Below are 23,042 nucleotides of genomic sequence, written 5' to 3' on the forward strand. Positions count from 1 at the left end.
AAAAAGGACACTGCCGCCCTTCCTGATGATGTTGCTCAGCATCTAAGGGAGGAAGAAGAGGAAAATGAAGATGCTGACTTCGAGCTAGTAGCTCGAACGAAGAAGGGCGTCGAGGCCCTGAGGCTGCTGAGCCGATGACGATCAAAGAGGTTCAGCCTCCAACCAAAGTGATCTTGAAGGGTGGCCCGAGCAAAGTCCCCGAGTCCTCGGAGGTTGAAGATATCTCCCACTGTGATGAGCAATTAGCGGATGTGCTTGAATGGGCCGGTTCTAAGGCCCTTCGAAATGAAAAGAACACCCCAAGTGAATTGCTTGGGGCAATAGATGTTGATGATTCGCCGCCCCTCCCCACATTTTCTGAGGGACAAATTCAGGAGGCCCAGGCCATGGAGACCCCCAATGTAGGAATGGCCCATGAAGGGGAGGACCTTTTTCATGGTTGCTTTACGGGAGTCGAAGATGCTTCTGATCTGGGTGATGCATTGAGTATCTTTAATGAGGCTCATCGACTCCTGAGTAAGGTAAGCCTTAGCTCCCTTTATCAACACTACTTTTGCCTTTGTTTCCTCTTGTCTGATTTCCTTTATTTCTTCATAGGCCTTGACGCTTAATCGGGAAACATTTTTTAAATCTCGGGTAGAGTTGAACCACTGTGAGGCCGATCTGAAGAGGCTCACGAAGGAGAGAGATGCCCTCAAACTTCTCAGTGGTCAAAAATAAGAGGAGATCAAGGTCCTTCGAGCCGAATTGGCCACATCCCATAAAGAGCAAACCGGCTTGATTGAGTAGGTAATGAAATTTTTAAAGAAGTGTGATGTATCAGTTTGGGGATGATGAATAATACTTCGATCTTACAAGTTCAGAAAAAGGCCGAGAAGATTGAACAGCTCCGTAAAGAGGCCAATATGATGAGGGCGGAGACTTTGGGGTGGAAACAAAATATGGATCGCCTTGCCTTGGAAAAAGAGACTGGTCAAGCTCAACTGTCATCGGCCGAACGTCAACTCCAAAGCATGAAGGAGGAAAGCTCAGCTCAGGCCGGAAAATGGAGGAGCTTGAGGCTTGGTTGGTCACCGAATTGGAAAAAGCCAAATCCGAGGTTGAGATAGCTAAAGTCAACACTGAAGCGATCATGGTTGTCTACCGATCCGATGCCGAGGCCGCTCAAGCTCGAGCAAAAGAAATTTCTGATGCTGCTTAGGCTCGAGCATTCTGCATTGCCGAGCATGCCAAATGCCAGTCTCGAAGAGAGACTCTATAGGAGATTCATGCTTGTGGTTTTGACCTTGCTGTTGAGATCGACAGTGCAAAAGAGCTTGAGGCTAAAGCTAAAGCATTGCTCTCTTCCGACGATGATGATTCTAGGAGCGTGAGCGGTTCTAAGGCCGGTGAAGATGAAGATGAGGCTCTTAGGGAGGATTAGGCACTTAGAATTTTTTATTCTTTGAATTTTTTGTGTAGGATCCTAACCGATCCTTTTAAATATTTTCATATATAAAAGATCTTTCTTCTCTTTGATTTGTCTTCATTTCAATTTCTGCCCCGTACATATTCCGTTTTGACCATGTTTTGAAAATTTTCATGAGGCTTGTGTAGTTTGATAGAAATCAGACTAGTGTAGTCCTTATAATCGAGTGAGTATCTGCTCAAACTCGAAGTAGGACGACCCTTAGGTTTTAGTTGAGTGAGGATGATTTCTCAAACTCAAAAATGGCCCTTAGACTCTTGAATTAGGCCGATATGGCCTTAAAACGAATGGCTTTTCTCCTTTTTTGGCATAAAAAGTTAATCATAAAAATTTGTTGTGCTTTAGCACTAGATAAATCTGTTTTCGGGGGGTTAGTGTTATCAAAACCCTTTACTTTGTTATGCCTTAACATAAGCTTATTCGAGAGTTCAAAAAATTTTGTACCCCTTAAGGTTTTTGAGGGTTGATGCTATCAAAACCCTTTATAATTTTATAATTTTATTGAGGGTAGCCTTTTTAAACGGTTTTATGAAGATATTTGAAGGCTTATTTCATTACAGAATCCGGACATCTCCGAACCATGCTAGTTTGGCCGTAGCCTTTAACTTGACCCCTTAAGGTTTTTGAGGGTTGATGCTATCGAAACCCTTTGTAATTTTATAATTTTACTGAGGGTAGCCTTTTTAAACGGTTTTATGAAGATATTTGAAGGCTTATTTCATTACAGAATCCGGACATCTCCGAACCGTGCTAGTTTGGTCGTAGCCTTTAACTTGAGATTTGCCCTTTGGGCTTGTTTCTCGATTATACTTCGAACTTGTTCGAAGTGTCAGTCCCTAGTGGGGTGGTCGTGGCCTATAAAATCGAGGATTGCCTTTTCAAGGTCTTATGGTCTCAAAGTTTAATAATTCGAACATGTCGATTTTTGGATGGCAGTCCCTGAGTACAGGGTTAAGAGCTTGAGCTTTAGTTGCGATCGACGCTTGAGCCAGTTTGTGAAATAGATCATAAGTAAAGTAGAAATTTCACTAAGTCATGGAACATTTGGTAAGAAAAAAATACTTCTTTCAATAGATCATTCATGCGTACATGTTTTTCCATCGGGGCTCGATTAACCTACAAGGACACTGTTCATTTGACCGTTTGGCCCTTTACAAAATTTTACCTATCGAGACTTGTTGATACAAAGTATTTTCCTTGAGAACATAACATCTGAGGGTGATTACATCCGAGAGTGATGTCCCCAAGTATTCGAGGTTGATTGTAAACAAGTCTTGGATACTGTTGAATTGTCCCCAGGTAGCACAAATAATTGTTTCCTCGTTAGAAACCTCGCCGGAAAAACTTATTTGGGACAAAAATCGATCTAAGGGAAAAAGAGTGCAATGTGTGCTTTAAAACCTGAGGTCTTTGTGTTGAAGAATTTCTCGATATTTTCGATCGAACACCTACAATAAGTTAGTACCATATACAAACGAAAAAAAGAAAGAGTCATACCTTAGCAATAATACCATTTGAGGAGTGATATGTTCCAATTATTTGGCAATTGTTTGTCGTTCATCGTGCCAAATTTGTAAGATATCGTTCCGATGACACCGAGGACCCGATATGGTCCTTTCCAATTTGGGTTGAGTTTCCCTTTGTTTGGGTCTCGAGTGTTGAGGGTGACTTTTCTTAGAACTAAGTCCCTAATTCAAAAGTGGCAAAGATTGGCTCTTCGGTTGTAGTACCTTTCGATGTGCTGCTTCTGTGCTGCCATTCTGACAAGTGTGGCTTCCTATTTTTCATCTAGCAATTTGAGCCTTATGTTCATAGCCTCGTGATTTGATTCTTCTATTGTGTATCGAAACTTGACGCTGTGTTCCCCGACCTCGATCGGGATCAGAGCTTCGGTGACATATACTAAGGAGAACGGTGTTTCCCCCATACTAGATTTTGACGTTGTTCGATACGCCCAAAGGACTTCGGGCAAAATTTCTCTCCATTTCCCCTTAGCGTTGTTCAATATTTTCTTTAGATTCTAAATGATTGTCTTGTTTGTTGATTCGGCCTGTCTGTTCCCACTAGGATGACACGGCGTCGATAATATCCTTTTTATTTTGTGTTCCTCGAGAAACTTCATTATTTTGCTGCCGATAAACTATCTTCCATTGTCGCATACTATCTCAGCGGGTATCCCGAATTGGCATATGATGTGATCCCAGATGAAGTTTACAGCCTCTTTTTCTCTGACTTATTTGAAAGCCTGTGCTTCAACCTGCTTAGAGAAATATTCAGTCATAAATAAAATGAATTTAGCTTTACATGGGGCCGATGGCAGAGGGCCGACAATATCAATTCCCCATTTTATGAACGGCCATGGAGATAGGACTAAATGAAGTTGCTCTCCGGACTGGTGGTTCATCGGTGCAAGTCTTTGGCATTTGTCGCATTTTCGAACCAACTCCTTAGTATCTTTTTCCATATTTGCCCAATAGTATCCTGCTTTGATGACTTTGTGAACCAGTGATTCGACACCAAAATGGTTCCTGCAAGTACCCTCATGAATTTCTTGTAGGACGTAGTCAGTGTCTCCCGGACCCAAACATATTACCAATGGTCCATCGAACATTCTTCTGTATAATGTTTCATCTTCGGCCAATGTGAATCGTGCAGCCTTTGTTCGCAGGGTTCTCGATTATTTAGGGTCCGACGGTAGTCTCCCATTTTTTAGATACTCGATATATTTGTTCCTCCAATCCCAAGTTAATCTTGTGGATTTTATTTCGGCATGTCCTTCTTCGATCACTAACTTTGAAAGTTCTACGACAGTCCCCGAGCTAATTTCGTCGTCTTCGATCGATGACCCCAAATTTGCAAGGGCATCGACTTCACTATTTTGTTCTCGAGGTACATGCAGTAGGGTCCATTCTTTAAACCGGTGTAGGTTACCTGTAGCTTGTCTAGGTACCTTTCCATTCGATCTTCTCGAACCTCGAAGGTCCTATTGACTTGGTTAACCACAAGTAAGGAGTCACACTTGGCCTCGATGACTTCTGCTCCCAAGCTTTTAGCCAGCTCGAGACCTGCAATCATGACCTCATACTCGGCCTCATTGTTAGTCAACTTAAGGGTTTTGATAGATTGTCTAATTGTATTGCTTGTGGGCGGCTTCAAAATGATGCCTAGCCCAGACCCCTTCACATTTGAAGCACCATCTATGAAAAGGCTCCACACCCCCAAAGATGTACCCGTTCTTAACAAAAGTTCCTTTTTGACCTCAGGCACGAGGGCTGGGGTGAAGTCGGTCACGAAGTCTGCCAAGATTTGAGACTTGATGGTCGTTCGGGGTTGATACTCGATATCATACCCACTGGTTTTGATGACCCATTTAGCCAATCGGCCCAAAAGTTTGGGCTTGTGCAGAACATTACGAAGAGGGTAAGTGGTCACCACGCAAATTGGGTGGCACTGAAAAGATGGTTTTAATTTCCTAGAGGCGCTTTTTAGAGCAAGCGCTAATTTTTCTAAGTGTGGGTACCGGGTCTCGGCTTCACCTAGAGTTCGACTAACATAGTAAACAGGAAATTGCGTACCTTGCTCTTCTCGAACTAGGACACCACTTACCGCGACTTCCAAGACCGCCAGATATAAGTAGAGCTACTCGTCCGCTTTCGGAGTATGAAGCAATGATGGGCTAGAAAGATACCGCTTTAACTCTTCCAATGCATGTTGGCATTCCGGGGTCCAAGCAAAATTCTTCTTCTTTTTGAGCAGTGAGAAGAACTTGTGACTTCGATCTAAAGACCTCAAGATGAACCGGCCTAAGACAGTTATCCACCCTATTAATCTTTATACAACCTTAACACTGTCCACAACTGTGATGTCCTCGATCACCTTTATTTTATCGAGATTGATCTCGATTCCCTGATTTGACACCATAAAACCGAGGAACTTTCACGAACCGACCCCAAATGTACATTTCTTAGGATTGAGCTTCATGTTGTATTTTCTCAATATGTTGAAAGTTTCTTCCAAATGTGTTAAATGGTCCTCTGCGCACATAGACTTAACTAGCATGCCATCAGTATAAACCTCCATTGATTTACCTATTTGTTCTTCGAATATTTAGTTTACTAGGCATTGATAAGTAGCACCAACATTTTTAGCCCAAATGGCATTACATTATAACAATAAGTATTGTATCTTGTGTCCTGCCGTGACATCGATCATGCAATCGATATTCGGCAAAGGAAAGGAGTTTTTAGGGCATGCTTTATTTAAGTCTTTGTAGTCTACGAACATTCTACATTTATTCCCCTTTTTAGGAACTACAACTACATTTGCTAGCCATTCCAGATATTTTACCTCCCGAATGGGCCTTATTTTGAGAAGTTTGGTTTCCTCATCCTTGATGAATGCATGTTTTACCTCGGACTTTAGGTCCAAGATTAATCGATGAGTGGTAATCTCCAATGGGATCCATGTCATGTCAAGGTGGGACCAAGAAAACTAATCCATATTTTTAATAAGGAATTTAATGAGTTTTTCCTTGAGCTCCGGAGTTAACCCCGTGCCTAGGTATACCTTTCGATCGGGCAGATGCTCGATCAGTATGACTTGTTCTGTCTCTTCAACCGTTGACTTTGTGTCATTAGAATCATTAGGGATTACAAAGGTTCGAGGTATTATATAATAATCATCCTTGAATGTTTTCTACTGCTCCGATCTGGTCGAGGCCGTCGACTGTGGTTGCTATTTGACTTCCTGCTTTCCCTTTGACTCTGGTCCCTTCGTTGATGATAGTGTAGATATTAGTATTATGTCATCAATTTCAAATATCTCTTTGGCTGTGGGCTGTTCACCGTACACCATTTTGATTCCTTTCGGTGTTGGGAATTTCAAGACTTGATGAAGCGTTAAAGGTACCGCTCTCATATTATGAATCCAAGGTCTTTCGAGCAGCGCATTATATCTCATATCACCTTCGATTACATGGAACTTTGTTTCCTGGATAGTTCCGGCCACATTTACTGGCAACATGATTTCCCCTTTGGTGGTTTCACTTGCCATGTTGAAAACGTTGAGTACTCGAGCTGTAGGAACAATTTGATACTGGAGGCCGAGTTGTTCTATGACCCTTGATCAAATAATGTTCGCCAAGCTACCTGCATCAACCAACACACATTTAACTTGAATTTTATTCATAAGGATATATATTAGCAGTGCGTAATTGTGAGGTTGTTCGATTCCTTCTGCATCCTCATCGTTTAAAATAAGGTATCTTCTGGTAAGTAGTCCCGGGTATGCTTCTCCCTTGTGATTATCACTTTGGTGCATTTAAATATCGGGCCTTGAGGAATATCGACTCTACCAACGATCATATGAATCACATGTTGTGGTTCCTCCTATTCGTTTTCCTATTTGCATCCCTGTCTCTGAAGTGATTTTTAGCTCGGTCACTCAAAAACTCTCGAAGGTGACCCTCGTTGAATAAACAAGCTACCTCCTCTCTTAACTGTCTACAATCTTCGGTTTTGTGACCATGGGTTCCATGGTATTTGCATATTTGATTAGGGTTCCTTTGAGCCGGATCAGTCTGTAGAGGTTTGGGCCACCTAGTATCCTTGATTCGTCCAATGGCTGATACAATACTCGAGGAATCGATGCTGAAGTTGTATTCTGATAACCGTGGCACTTCTTTGGGCTTGACATGTTTGTCGAAGCCACCCTTACTCATGAGCCCTCGGGAAGTTTATCCTCGATCATTTCTTTGATCATTCAGAATAGGGTTACGTCCTAGTCCGTTATTCCGACTATCTGCGACGTATGGTTGGTATCGATCTTTGTTTGATCGGGGCTCTCTATCGATGTTCCTTTGAATCCCGCCTTCGGACCTATTTGGGTAAATAGAACTGGAAGGGGCTCCTAACTGATCATCCTCGACTCTGATCTTTGATTGATATCGATTATGTACATCGACCAAGGTCACAACTGGATATTCAATCAAATTCTGCTTTAGTTATCATGATGCTACCGAACTTCGCTCGTTCGATCCTTTAGTGAAGGCTTGGATAGCCCAATCATCGGTCAGGTCCATGCGTTCCATCTGGAATCGAGATACGAATTCCCTTAGCATTTCATTGTCCTTTTATCTCACATTGAAGAGGTACGACTTCCTAATCACAACCTTTATTGCTCCGGCGTGTGCCTTTAAAAATGAATTAGCAAGCATGACGAAGGTATCAATGGAATTTGGCGGCAAATTGTGGTACCATGTCTTCGCCCCCTTCGATAAAGTTTCACTGAATTTTTTCAATAGAATAGATTCAATTTCATCATCCTCTAAGTCATTTCCTTTTATTGTGCATGTATAAGAAGTGACATGCTCATTAGGATCAGTGGTTCCATTATACTTGGGAATTTTTGGCATGCAGAACTTCTTTGGAATGGGCTTCAGAGCCGCACTTGTTGGGAAGGCTTCTGTACGAACTTCTTCGAATCTAAACCCTTTTGAATCGAAGGCGCCCCCGGTATTTGATCAACCCGTGAGTTGTATGTTTCTACCCTTTTATCATTAGCCTCGATTTTCTTTTCTCCTAATTCGACCTGTTTTGTGAGCTCCTCGAGCATCTTCATAATGGCGGGGTTAGTTCCCGATCCATTATCTTTCGATTTTTCTGATATAGATTCGACCCTGTGAATAATTTCCTGTGATGTATCGAGCTCAATTCAGCTTGGTGCTTGATTCTACTTTTGGAGCTGCGCTATCGCAGCTTGCTGAGTCTGCAACATTTCAAATGTTATTCGAAGACTAATCCCTCCTTCTTCACCGCTTTATGCGTTCTGGTCGGCTGCCCAAGCGTCTTTACGGATGCTATTTTCAGGGTCTGAGCCGAAATTTGCATGAATGGCAACACGAGAACTGACATCGACTGGATCTATGGCCGGTGGTCTATCGAGATTGACTGGAGGTACTCCGTTTCCTGGGGCAACTATGTTCTCATTCTCGCCATGAAGACCAAGGCCGATATCTGTGTGAGTGGGCACTGTTTGAGAGTTTGACATGTTGATTCCTGAAATCAAAGACATTTACGAGAATAAGTGTAAAACTAGTGTGTGTTATGAGGATTAATATTAGGCAATCACTATTATCCTTAGCCCCATGGTGGGCGCCAAACTGTTTATCCTAAAAAATGGATAACAGTTAAACTTATAATGTGGTTTTGAAGATACATGATTTCACCTAATACCAATTGATAAATGTAGAGATAAGTGATGGAAATTGACAATAATGTAAACCAAACCAGTGTTTGAACAGAGCCCTCAAGTTGGAATACCCTCGAGCCAGTAGATCTAGAACAGTTAAAAAGCAGCAAATTGATAAACAAGAGAATGTAAATTAAAGAGAGAATATTGTATGCTTTGATCTGTGTGAATGTAAGGTGCTTACAAATTATGGGGACTCCTCTTTATATAGTAGATGAATCATAATTATGGTATAACTCTAATTACAGAAGTAAACCCCATAATTAGCCTAAACAATCGTCCTTGATTTGATCTGTTCCGGGATTTCTGCCGTAATCTTTGACCAATTATGGATATCTCACCTTTCTGTTATTGTGCTTTGTTCGAAGTCTATCATATATGGTCTCGGACAAAGTTGGCCTTGATTCTCGAGCTCGATACCTTATCTTCGTGCTTTGACCTGATCCATTACGAGATTGACCCTCGACGTGATTCCCTGGTCTTGATTAAATGGTAAAATCGGGCAAGCTCTATTTTCACCGTATACACTTTTAAATTTAAGTGCCACGACCCAAAATCCCCTAAAGATCGTGATGGCGCCTAACACTGCCGCCAGGCAAGCCAACGGTGAATGATTTACTTAATTACTCATTTTAGTATTTTGAAATCATTATTTTCATTAATTAAATAGTATGAAATAGAATTTACAGGGTAAATTATGATATTTCATGAACTACAATAATGAACAACCCGTAAGAATCCCCAAAACTCGGTATCACAAGTGCATGAACATCTATTAATAAATACAATAATAATACAACATCCATCTAAAATTCAAGTTAGATGGGGAATATGAGTAACTCTGATGGAGACTCTATATGCTGCGGATCGTATCAAGGAAGTGCAGCTCACCGTAAAGTCCCTGCAACAGTCGTGCCTCTGCACCTAGAGGACCACCAGAACATATATGTATACCTGCACAATAAGTGCAGCAAGTGCAAAATGAGTACGTAAATCAACGCGTACCCAGTAAGTATCTAGCCTATCCCCAGAGAAGTAGTGACGAAGGGTCGACATCAACACTTACTAGTAGTCCAATAAGACAGATACAGTAAGAAGTAAATAGGTATGGGGCAGAGTAACAAAATGAAATATACAAGTGTAAATACTTAGTGTGATCCTCCTCACAACCGCAACTCAAACTCTCGATTAGCAGTTACCTCTTTAACCGAATATATATATATATATATATATATATATATATATATATATATATATATATATATTGGACCTCACCAGATATATTGTCATAATTTAAATCAGGAGAAATTTCCAGATACACTGGCTTCTTAACAAATATTACGCACAATTTCATAGGAATATTTTGTAGAATTATCGAGGCATACAGACCGATCCCGTCATAATCTGGCATATAACCGTAGATACATCTATTATAATGCTGAGGCGAATGGCCCGCTCCCATGAGAGTATGATACATAATCCTGTCGAGGCGTACGGCCCGATCCATCATAATGTGCACACTACCGAGGATCAAATGGCACGAACCATAGATTTATCTATCTTGCCGAGGCAAATGGCCCGATCCCATTCAAATAAGAAGCTTTGACGGGTCCATGACCCCACTGATGAAGGGACATGTGAGTTATAAGAAGCTTTGGGGAAATCTTTCGATGAGAACGCATAACGTGAGAGAAATTCGTAAGAGGAGTAAAATTACTTCACGGCTAATCACGAAGCCCGCCTAATTTCTACAATGGCAAGTATATCACTGTACATAGTCGTAATGTAAAATAAAGGAATTTAATAGCCAAGGGACTGCTCAAATAGTACATCTATAGCATGGTGTGAACCTAAGTCTACCTGGATTTAGCTACGTACGGACTCTCACCACCTCGTGCGTACGTAGCCCCCGCAATAAATAGCACACATCAAATATATCACCTAGGAGTAGTTTTCCCCTCACAGAGTTAGACAGAAGACTTACCTCACTCTGAAGTTCCATAACCGGCTCCAAAGACTCTATAGCACCTCAAACCGATGCCCGTCGATCCAAAACTAATCAAACAATGTGCAAACCAATAAAGATATACTCTAATACTCATAATAATTCAATTCATAATATTTCTAACTCCACTCGAAAAGTCAATAAAGTCAACCCTCCCTGAGCCCACGTGCCCAGATTCTGAATATTTTCGAAGATAAACATTACCCATAACATTACGAACTCAAATATATAGCTTATTCTCAATTCTATATCCAATTTCGGTCGAATTAAAAAAATACCAAATTCTAGGTTTTCTACCAAAATCCCAAATTCCTTCTAATTTCCATGTTTAATCCCATATATAAACCATGTATTTAACTTGTAATAAGCGGGAATCAGTTACCTTGTTTAGCTTGATGAAAATATTCCATTGAAGCTCTCCAAAAATCGCCCCAACCAAGTGAAAATGGGCCAAATCTCATTTTTATAAGAACCTCACTGCCTAGCGACATCTCGCACCTGCGGTCACTTGACCGCTTCTGCGGTTCCGCAAGTGCGGCCAAAATACCGCTTCTACGGTCCTCCTTCAAGCCCCTCAATCTCCGCATCTACGGCCCTAGTAGCGCTTCTGCGCCTTTGCTTCTGCGGCTCCTCATGCGCAGGTGTGGTCCCGCTTCTGTGGAACTGAACTACACTTGCGGTCCCAGCCTTCCCCAGCCATTCCGCTTCTACGGCCTCGCACCTACGGCCAAAACCTCGCAGGTGTGGTTACACCAGATGAAAACTGCTTCAGCTTTCCCCCAAGCCCAAACTCGATCCGCTTACCATCCGAAATCCACCCGAGGCCCTCGGGACCGTAACCAATTACACCAACGTATCCCAAAACACATTATGAACTTAGTCGAGGACTCAAATCACTCTAAACAAAATCAAAACTATGAATCGATGATCGAAATCCTTCTTTAACTTTTCAAACTTTCAAACTTCGACGAACGCGTCCAAATCATATCAAAACATTCTGGAATGACGCCAAACTTTGCGCACAAGTCATAAATCACAATACAAACCTATTCCAAGGCTTCGAATCCCAAATGGACATCGATAACACCAAAGTCCATCTCAAACAGGACTTAAGAAATTCTTAAACCTTTAAAATGCCAACTTTCCATAATAAGCGCCGAAATGCTTCTGGGTGATCCAATATTCAACCCGAATATATACCAATCCGAGAGCATCATACGAACCTATTGGAACCTTCAAATCCCAATACCGATGTCATTTACTCAAAAGTCAAACCTTAGTCAATTTATCCAACTTAAAAGCTTCCGAAATTAGAATTTTCTTCCCAGATTAGCTCCGAACTTCCCGAAATTCAATTCGGGCCACACGTATAAGTCATAAAACATGAAATGAAGCTAATCAAGGGCTCAAACTGCCGAACGGCGTACTAGAGCTCAAAATGACCAGTTGGGTCGTTATAATCTTTCCCACATAAACATACTTTCATCCTCGAACGTGCCAATAACTGCTCCGGAGTTGCCCAAAATCATTGTTCAACACCTTGTGCACCTACCCATACCACCACAACCCAGTTAAGCACATTAGCTCGAGCCAGACTGAAGATCCTCCCTGTAACCTTAGCTAACAAGCTTTAGAACTAAGTTCCATCATCTGGAATATTTCTACGAGACCCGATACTAACATACGAACACCGTTTAAATAGCCACATGTTGTACCAAACATGATCATGCTCCTCTGCTGAAATCACACCCTGAACCACATAAGTCGTTGACCATAATAACATCCTCCGACCACAATAGCTGCAATTTCATGAATTCAGTGCTCGCCATACACCTGACAACACATACAAGCCTTGTTCCAACTCTCGCAATACTGCCATGACGGAAGAGATGTGTAGAAACTCATAACTACCTGCCGAATCAACTAATCATGGAGTCTCTCCTCCTGACAAGAACCATTACCTCATTCTGAACTGAATAGCGACATTTGCTCTTTAATACACCTTACATAAATCTAATTGCACCGAATTTAGGTTCAATAATCTCGTCTCACCTAGTACAAGCTACTCGGGCAACAAGACATCTCAAACACTGCCCATGATTTCATATGATGCCATCAATGAACCAACAAGCTATAACTAGAATAAGACACATAAGGAAGAACAAACTCTGGAAAAGAACTACCCGGTTTGCATACTGAATAAAACGATCGAAAATATGCTATGAATCTTTCTCAAAAAGTGATAAATAAAAGGCACAAGGATAGATATAGGGAATCATACTCATTGTCTCACTATTGAGGAATACAACCCGATCCATACATGATATCCTTGCAACGTGCAACCCGATCCAGACAACACACCCGTGGCGTCGTGCCACCCGATCCACACATAATAATAATAAGAAAATTTTTGTTCAGCCAAAATGCGTATACCTATGAAATACTGAGTGTCGATCACAAGCACGAGAAGTGCAAAACCTAACCCTATGGAGATGGATAGCGCCATACGCTACAAAACACAAGCACGACTATGGTGCAATAAAGGCTCCGCATCTCGAGAGCCATCCTGCCCATATAATACCACAAGCTACACAAGACCACAACACATATGCGAATAATCAAGCCGTCTTAATCCGAAATAGCTCCCACAGTTCAAAACCAAATGAATAAAGCGCCTTTTAGGCATGAACTCTCACATTAGTGATACTACCAAAATTTCCATACCCGGTTCCAATCTTTAGCGATCAAGTGACTAAGATGCCACACTTATACAATTTTCCCATGGGATACACTCCCACGACCTTCCACACTAAGTAGCAAGGTCTGCACCTCCACCACCAACGTACCAACTCTGTAAAGCAAATCAAGAATCCGCAAATCAATACAAAATGCCTTTTCCACAAAATACCATTCTCAGGTGACACTAAACATAATGTCAGCTTACCCTAAACATCTGAATTCTCCCCTGCTCATCCAAGCTCATGACAGTCTCATCAAATTTAACTGTAACCTTTATCCACAACCTCCAATTTCCATATCACTCACTGCACATATCCTGCCGCTACGCGAGAGTACAAGAATTCATCATAACCCCTAAACTACTAGTAGAATAAACACTTCATCGGCTAAATTCCTTTCACTTAAATCGCTTAAAAAGAACCATTGCAACAAGCAACTAGATTCCCAAACCGTAGAAATACAAACCTCAAGTTATGATCTGAATAGCCATAACTCTTTCAAAATCCATTTACACAACAAGGCCACCTGGATCAAATACCTCCCAAATTCATCAAATTATGATGGTTGTCAAGCATGTACGTACAACCACCAACCACATGTATAACTTCACACGCCGAAGGAACTGGTCATTGCCACAATCATCTGATTCAACCATTACCAGCCGAGTCAACTTCTTCCGGTTCACTCTTGACTTGCCATAAAAATAATAGTAGCTTTATTCAAAAATCATAACGAAACTCAACAACACTCATCCCGAGTGACCCAATACATAATACCACATCATGTCAATACCCATGAACCATCTTATACCCTCCTCATGAGCACAATAACATTTTCAATTGGTACACCCATTCTGAAAGATCCTCTATGAATCTGAAGTTGTTTCTTCCATTCTCCAATACTACCCTATAGACTCGATGATAACATAGGAAATTCCCCAAGCATTCTTCACATTTTGCTCCAAAATCTCGGTCTTCGGCCACACACAATTCCAAAATCCTTAGACACCACGCTTACATCCTTAATCCATTAGAACCACTATTGAGATTCACCCACTCTGACCTGGTCCCGAATATAATCAAACTTCATCGCTCTGTTAGCACATGAATACTCCCAAAGAAGCAACCAGATTAATTCTTTCCCTTGTATATCATATCTACAAGAAGAATGAACTCTGAGTCTTTCCAAAACCTACACATGAACCGATAAAGGCGAAGTATAGCACCACATTCATCAAGTCCTTTGCTCAAATTGCCCTTGATATTTTTTTGTCTTTTTTTTCTTAGTCATAATAACCCACCAATACACCGATAACCCAAAACCGCACAAGTAGGCAATCAAGCGATCCAATCGTAGATGGTGGGGATTACCCACTTAGCTTGAAGATACAATTACATAACCCTAGAATCCACCAAGATTCCTCCTTCACAATTACCATGATCTCGCACCGTCAACCCGCCAGATTTCTTGTAGTTTCTCATTACACTTTTCATGAACATTTCGAATTATCAACCATGATCGCCTGTTCGACCTACCCCTAGATAGTAAGTAGAACTCTTCGTAGAAACTTCATCAAAATCACGCAACCGCCAACCTGCTCACAGGAGATATCCCACCTATAGGATTCCCTACTGACATCCCCCAATGACACTGCACAGGGTACAACTACCACAAATTCAGTAAACCCTTCCTGAGCCCAAGCTCATCCACCAGCTGTAAAAGTTTGTCCCTTCCCCATTGATATCGACTGAAAGTCTAACAATATATTCCAAACTCGAAGTCATGTTGCATCCCAACGATAATCAAGTTTTTTTTCATACCCCCTTTATTTCAAGCAAACTCTTTTCTGCCATATTCAATGTTCCTCAGTACAGTAGCCACCATCCCAAATACAATCCATCGACCTAGTCACTTTTCCACCATGATTCCCAATCGATCTAAACTTTCTTCAAACAAGTGGCTTCCTACCAAAGAATCCATATGCTACTCTGTCACTCCCACTTCGGTTAGACCATCTTCTTTAAGTAATTGCTCGACCTCTGCTTTTCATACTTGACCTACTAATGATTCAACCACCTCGAGACACATTCCACCATGTCCTTAATCATCCTTCGCTACCCAAATGCTACCTCAAAATCAAAATCCATCTATGTAGCACTTGAACTGATAAATCGCTACCAACTCTAAACTTCCTAGAAGATCAGATTTCTCGAGCCATCAACACTAGAAACACCGATTTGATCCTGAATTGCACCGTTATTACGCCCAGCAGTATTACGATGATGTTACCTTCTACAGTAATATATTACGATGATGTTATGCTCTGCAGTATTACATTACGGTGATGTCACGCTTCGCAGTAATAAGTTACGATGATGTTGCACCATGTAGTATTGTATGTTGAATTTGTCGTAAGATAATTTGCATCAGTCCAAGGGAAGATTATTTAGGGATTATAAGGATTATAAGTGATGAGTAAATTCGTGAAGGTAAGAGGGTAAGTAATATCAAAGAAAATGAATTTTGTCAAAGTTTGACATTTTAAGATAAAATACGGCCCGAGCTAAAATACCCGGTATTTATTGACTAGTACCATACAAGGTACCCCATAGCCATTATAGTAAGGTGTATAAGGTGTGTTAAAAGAGAGTAGTACTTTAAGTAATTTTTAAATTATGCGGGTAATTAATTAATTATCGGGTAACAGGACATTACCCAATTAACTAATAAGTAGGTAAAGATTGATAATGTTCACCCGCCCTTCCATGTGGCATAAAGCCACAATGGCAAAAGATGACTCTTGGTCACCTTACTAGATGGATACTATGTAGTAACCAAATGATGACTTAAGTTAAAGTCTTGATAAGAATTGAAAATCTTATCCATGAACTTAGTAGGAATTCCTTGTAAAAGGCCAAACCAATATGCCTTTGGCTTAAAAAGCCAAGAACGTTAAGCAGAAGCATTTCCTTCAAACGAAAGCTTCATTAGAAGCAATTTTGTCCAAATTTCAGCAAATCAAAGCAAGATTTCGTTCCTCAGTTTCAAAGCGCAGAAGCTTAATCCGATTTTTAGGTTCTAAGTTAAATCCACGAAGGTTTTCAATGGAATATTATACGGAGTTTTTCCTACTCCATGTATGTTAAGGATATCTCTTCTTTCTTTTGGTATGATCCATATGATACGAACGAAATGTGCAAATGCACAAATTCCATGAATGACTCTATTCATAGAAGTATTAGAGATATCTATGTTCTTGAATTTTCATGTGTCATAATATTTTATCATCTGTTCATGGGTCTCAGAAAAATACGAAAGTTGAAAAGAGTTTACTATATGATATTACTCAAAGGCAAAATGGTCTTATGACATTTTGAAAGAATTTATTAACGTACTTTCATGTATCGCATTTATGTACATTGACCTATGACCAGATGACGTTATATACGCATATATATGTATGTATATATATATATATGGGATATGGGAAAGGTTATGACATTATATACGTACCACCACCTGATCAGCTAGTATACGTTGATGATTTTGCCCACAGTGGCCAAGATGATATGATGGGATGCCCTTAGAGGCTGATGATGTTATGAAACATGTACCTATGCACGACATGACATTCATACTCATATGCATGATACTATAATTATTTCGTGATTTACAAAGTTATTCAAACTTACAGGTTGAGCCATGTACTCTATATTTCTTCCACGTCTCTTATGTATTTATTTATGTGCCTTACATACTCGGTACATTATTTGTACTGACATCCTTTTTGCTTAGGGACGCTGCGTTTCATGCCCGCAGGTCCCGATAGAAAGGTCGAGAGCCCTCCAAGTAGGCTATCAGCTCAGCAGAAGATGTTGGTGCGCTACATTTGCTTCGTAGTTGCTCGTTTGGTTTGTAGGATTTAGACGTGTATTGTTTGGTATGGCGGGACTCTGTCCCGAAATTTATATACTCTTAGAGGTGTAGACATATGTCGTGTACGTGAAAGATTGTACGACCTTGTCAGCCTATATTTTGAGTCTATAAATGATCATGTTGGCCTATTAGGCCCGTATGTTACGTGTATATGATGATGTAATAAGAAAGATATGTTACGTTGGTACTCCGTTAAGTGAGGTACCGGGTGCCCGTCGCGGCCTATCGGTTTGGGTCGTGACAAAAGTGGCATCAGAGCAGTTCTGTCCTAGGGAGTCTACAAGCCGTATCTAGTAGAGTCTTGTTTATGGGTGTGTCATGCACCACACTTATAAGCAGGAGGCTATAGGGCATTTAGGATTGCCACTCTTTCTTCTTACTCTAGATCGTGTGGTAGAGCTCATTTATAAGAATTCAAATTCCGAAATTCTATTTTATTCGTAATAAGACGATACCTAGATCTGGAAAGAAGGTTGGAAAGAGAGATGGTTGTGGAAGAGCTGAGTCAGAGGAATTAGATTTTTGTATGATGCCTACGATAAGTAAATGTGAGGTCTCTAGCAGACCATGGATGTAATAAAAGGTGTAAGCTTCCTGATAAGAAGCCTTAAGGCAAGAATGCTTATACATCTTAATGGTGAAAGACAATGAGAGATTAAGAAGATAAATAAAAGTTTCAACAAGCAAAATAAGCAAGATGAAGAAGGGTACAAGGCACCTAGTTAATGAAGGTTAATAGTGTTTATAATTCAGGTAGGGGAACATAAGCTTTTTGAGTTATATTTGTGAGCACGTGATTTTTGACCCACATGAATTACTCCGACAGAATCCTAAAGAATTAGATTTTTCTTTTAATTGTTTGTCATTTCAGGAATTATTGTAGAATTTTCTAAATTATTTGCATTTTTCTGTGCATGCTTAATTTCATTTAATTCATGAAAATACAAAAATACTTTGCATTTGCATTTAGGATTTAATTCTACATTTTCAAGTTAATTAGCAATTTAGTTGTCTTATAAAAATGATTAAAATCACAAAAATAACTCACTTTGCATTTTTACCTTTTTAATTTTGAATTTTATGGGTTTTCTCTTAATTTAGGAGTTATTTAATTTTTTTAAATGCTATGAATAGTAATTAGTTTAATTTGGTAATTAATTTGGCTTTAAGAGTTAATTTAGGTTTTAATTTTAATTAGAAAACAAAATGAAATTTGAAATTGAAAAAGAAAAGAAAAGAAAAAGAAGGAAGGCTAATTTTTGGGCTATTAAATTTCCCCAGGCTCCAATCCAATTTCTCCCAAGAGACCCATTCAATCCAGCCCAACACCACCCCATACCCGGTATGCCCATTTAAATTAACCAAACGACGTCGTTTGGAGTTAGGCCCCTTAGAATCGATCCCAACCTTCCGTCACATCTCATCCAACGGCCACGATGACTTTCCCCAATTTAATTAAATATGTCCGAAACCCCTAAAGACAACCTAGTCCAAACACCCCTCATCTGTCTCTCTCATCTCCTTCGATCAAAACCCTAACGCCGCCTCCAAATTTCGCCATTCCCACCGGTTTGAAGCTCCAATCAACCCCAAACTTCAACCTTATAACCATCACTCACCCCTGATTCCTAATCTACCCCTATATCCTTTCAAATCCTCACCAGAGCCAATCTTGGATCTGAAAAGAAAAAGCAGAAGACAAAGAAAATCACCCGAGTTTTTCCAGTTTTGACGAGTGATTAAGAGTCGAAACTGGCCTTGTTCATCTGTTCTCAACAAGAACACACGATTAAGGCCAATTTCGGCTCAAAATCGAGGGTTCTAGCAGTCCTTTCAAGCCATTGTCCGCCGTTTATTCTTGGTATTTCGGTGTTTCCCTCGTTTTGTCTTTTTTTATTCTTATTCTCATCTTTTTCTGCTTCTTTCCTTTTCTTTTTTATTTTTTTCCATTTCTTCAATCATTTTGTATGCATGCTAGTTTTAGAATTATCTTTAGTCAGCACGTTTTTTAGTTTATTTGATTTTTGTTGTTTAACTTTGCTTGAGTTTCCATCTATTTCTTTTTGTTTCTTTGGATTACTAGCTTCAGAAGCTCCTTAGAACTCTGTTGGCCCAATTTATAAAGTGGCCTTCTTCTGGTTTTGGAATCAAAACCTTGGGCTTTTCGTAGGTTAAAGGCCCAAAGAAAAAGGGGGGTCAGTCCGGGTGGCAGGCCCAGGTTTGGGTTTGAGTCTTGGGTCAACTTGACCCATATTTGGTTTGATGGTAATTAAGGAAGGAATAAAGGGTAGTTTAGGGATTTCGATTAAGGAAATCTTGTTAAAAACTGCCTAGAAACTTCTAGGAAGGAGGGGATTGGGTTGTTTCAATAAACAGGCTAAAAATATGGGGTCTAAAATAAACAAATTGGAAATTGGGGAAGGGGTAATGGGTAAATGACAGAATCATTTCTGCTGCCCTAAGATGCTTTCTATAAAAGGCATTGTTTCTTTCTTCTCAAGGAGATTTTAGAGATTGAAAAAACTAAAAAAAACTTAGAAAACGACTGAGTTTCTTTCAAACTCCAAAATACTAAAAATTGCTTAAAAATTTGCTTGGTTTTTGGTTCTTTGATTCCCTTTATTAGTTAGAATTTCTAAAAGTTCCAAAATCGTGCACCTGGGTTTAAAATGGTTTGAGTTGGGTTAAAAGTATTGGTTTGATTTGCTGCTCTAGCACTGTTCCATTGCTGTTGACTTACTGTTGCTGCTTCCTCCTAACCTCAGGCTATTATTCTTGTTTATTTTGTTGTATTCAGGTATTTACTGAACCTCACTTGACATGTTGAAATGAAAAGATTTGCAGCTATTGGTTAAGTTGGAATCTTATGACATATATGTTCATCAAATGCCATTTTCGTGTTCTTGAACTCACTTAATTCTGTAGTAACTTAGTTCAATTTCATGTATTACCTGTTCATTTATGCTGCTATATCAAATCTGGTTTGTAAGTTTGGATAGTTGTTTAAATTCAGTAGGTTTGGTTTGTAAAGCTATTGAAGTTGTTGTTTGGACATGTGTGGACTATGGGGATTACTGTAATAGAAGTTTAAGCTGAATTACACATTTTGCTTCATATCTGCTTAAGTCTATTAATATCAGTGTTGTTTTTTGGGGATTTTGCTTGAATTTGTTAAAAGTGATATGCATAGGCTTGGAATTGGAATTTTCAGTTGGGGTTCATATTAGTAAATATATTCTTTTATTTAGGAATCATGTTACTGTTTGGTTATAAGTCATGAATTATGTTAGATTTAAAAAGATAGGATAATTATGTATGAATTATTATATCATCAGGATTACATCTAATTATAGAATGAAATTTGGCATCAAAATATGCTTTGCATCTGTTTAAGGATTGTCATTATTTGTTTAACCTCCAGATTTTCGTGAAGAAATGTAGTGTGCCTCAATTATTTGTGCCGAATCTTGTAACTGGGCCTGTGGCATTTGGCCCAGTTTTGTCAAAATGCCTTTTGTTGTCCACTTACGTGTTTTGGGCTTCATGTGAGCCCAGTCGCCCCTTTGTGCCTCGATATCTAAACGTTCAAGAGAAAGTTGGGCCTGTTGCTGGTTTTAGCCTTCTCAGACAATCAAACGCTTAGTTTTAATTCAACACAAGCCCACTAATTGTTAAGTTGAGTCCGAACATTAGCCTAAAATAAATTGAAATTCCTTTAAACCTTCATTAATTAGTCAGCCCCTTTTAAAATTAAGTTTGAGGCGTACCCTATTAAGCAAGTTATAATTTATGGCCCTCAAAAGATTAGTTCAAACATCTTTAGAAAATTAGCTTTGAGGTGTGCCATAAGAAACATTAAATAACCCATGGCCCTCGTAAATGTGGTTATTAATTTGAAATTTCGTAGCTGCTTTAGGCGCGCTATTTAAATTGATTTCCTTTATTTATTAACTTCGGGTGTGCATTTCATGTGACCCAATTTCAATTCTCAACAACATTAAACAAAATGTGTCGTGGACTACGAGTGCATTTTATGTGGCGTGGTTCAAGGCATGTTTTAAATAACGTTAAATCTTCCTAAAAATAATTAAAAGCGTTTAATAAGTTTAAAATGTACCATAGGCTAAAACATGTATTAAAATCAGATAATAGGCCAGTTATAATAGTTTAAGCGAGCGTGCTAGAACCACAGAGCCCGGGAATGGCTAACACCTTCTCCCGGGTTAACAAAATTCCTTACTTAGAATTTATGGTTTGCAGACTTCAAAAGGAAAGTCGAATTTCCTCGATTTGGGATTTAAAAATAAACTGGTGACTTGGGATACCAAATATACTATTCCAAGTGGCGACTCTGAAGAAATTAATTAAAATAATCCCACTTCGAATAATGTCACTTTAATTGGAAAAACTCATATACCTTCGGGTGTGTAAAAAGGAGGTATGACAGCTCTGGCGACTCCGTTAGGGATCCAAACTCAGAACTTTGGTTTAGGGTTTAAGAATTCGAGCTTAGAATAACTGTTGTTGGCTTGTTTTATCTGATTTTTACATGTTGAGCCTAATGTGCTAAATGCCGCTTTTAGTGCTTTGATATTGTTTGGATAGTATATAAATTGCTACGAAACTCTCTTCTCTCTTAGTCTTCTAAATCATTTGGGAAGTGTGCACTTTGTTTGACTTCTTTTCTGTTAGAGTCTTATCCCAAATTTAGAACGAGGTTCGGACAAGTTGCAAAGCCGGTGAAGCTTCTATAATCCTGGTATGCTGCCCCCTCCCCAGCTCGAGTTGTCCGCTCGAGTAAGCCAAGTCTAAAACAATACATTCAGGTTTTAAACCTAGTATAACAAAACCTCATGTTGGATCCCTAGTAGAAACGCTTGTTTGCATCACGTGCATTTAACTTTGGAGACTCAACATAGGGGTTGGGTCTGTCTAGGACAGGTGTACCCAAAATGAAAAGACCATCCTGATGCATTCTACTTGCCACTTGTGCATTTATTTGCTTTGGATTGCATGTTGACCGGCTTATGAATAGTGGAGAAAAGTTGGAAAAAAGAAAAATCAATTTGAGGGCTGAGAGAGATAATCACTTGTTTTGGAAAAAATCGATGTCCAAAAAGTACCGAAACTCTGCCGAAATTTTGAAAAAAAAAAGAAAAAAAATTATTTTTAAAATATTTAGTATTGTTTTTTTTGCTATGTCAAATCAGCCCGAACTACGCCAGTTTAATTCTCACCGAATGTGGGATATGTAGGCAACCCCCTTCGGGTCCAACTTCATTTTTGCAAAAATAACCCAAAAAGAACAAATTTTTTAGTGTTTTGTCAGGTGAACATTCTTGCCTAAAATAGCCAAATGTCCCCCAAAAGGGCATCGGAAGGTTGTTTTTGCAAGAATAGCCACCTATGGTCTCTTTTTCAAATTTTTGGTTGTTTAGCATACACTGCCCTAAAATCTTCTTTTCTGAAGTGCTGAAGGGCCGTATTTGCAAGGCCGGGCTTTTGTTTTGAAATGAAAATTTTGAAAAAATAATTGATAACTTTTTCTTGAGTCAAAATGAATCATGATCTTTTTAACTAAATCACCCTAATAAATGTGCAGGATGAGCACATATGAAAATGAACCCTTTGCATTTCTTGAGGAAA

This window comes from Nicotiana sylvestris, chromosome 3 (genome assembly GCF_000393655.2).
Source record: "Nicotiana sylvestris chromosome 3, ASM39365v2, whole genome shotgun sequence".
NCBI classification, from domain to species: domain Eukaryota; kingdom Viridiplantae; phylum Streptophyta; class Magnoliopsida; order Solanales; family Solanaceae; genus Nicotiana; species Nicotiana sylvestris.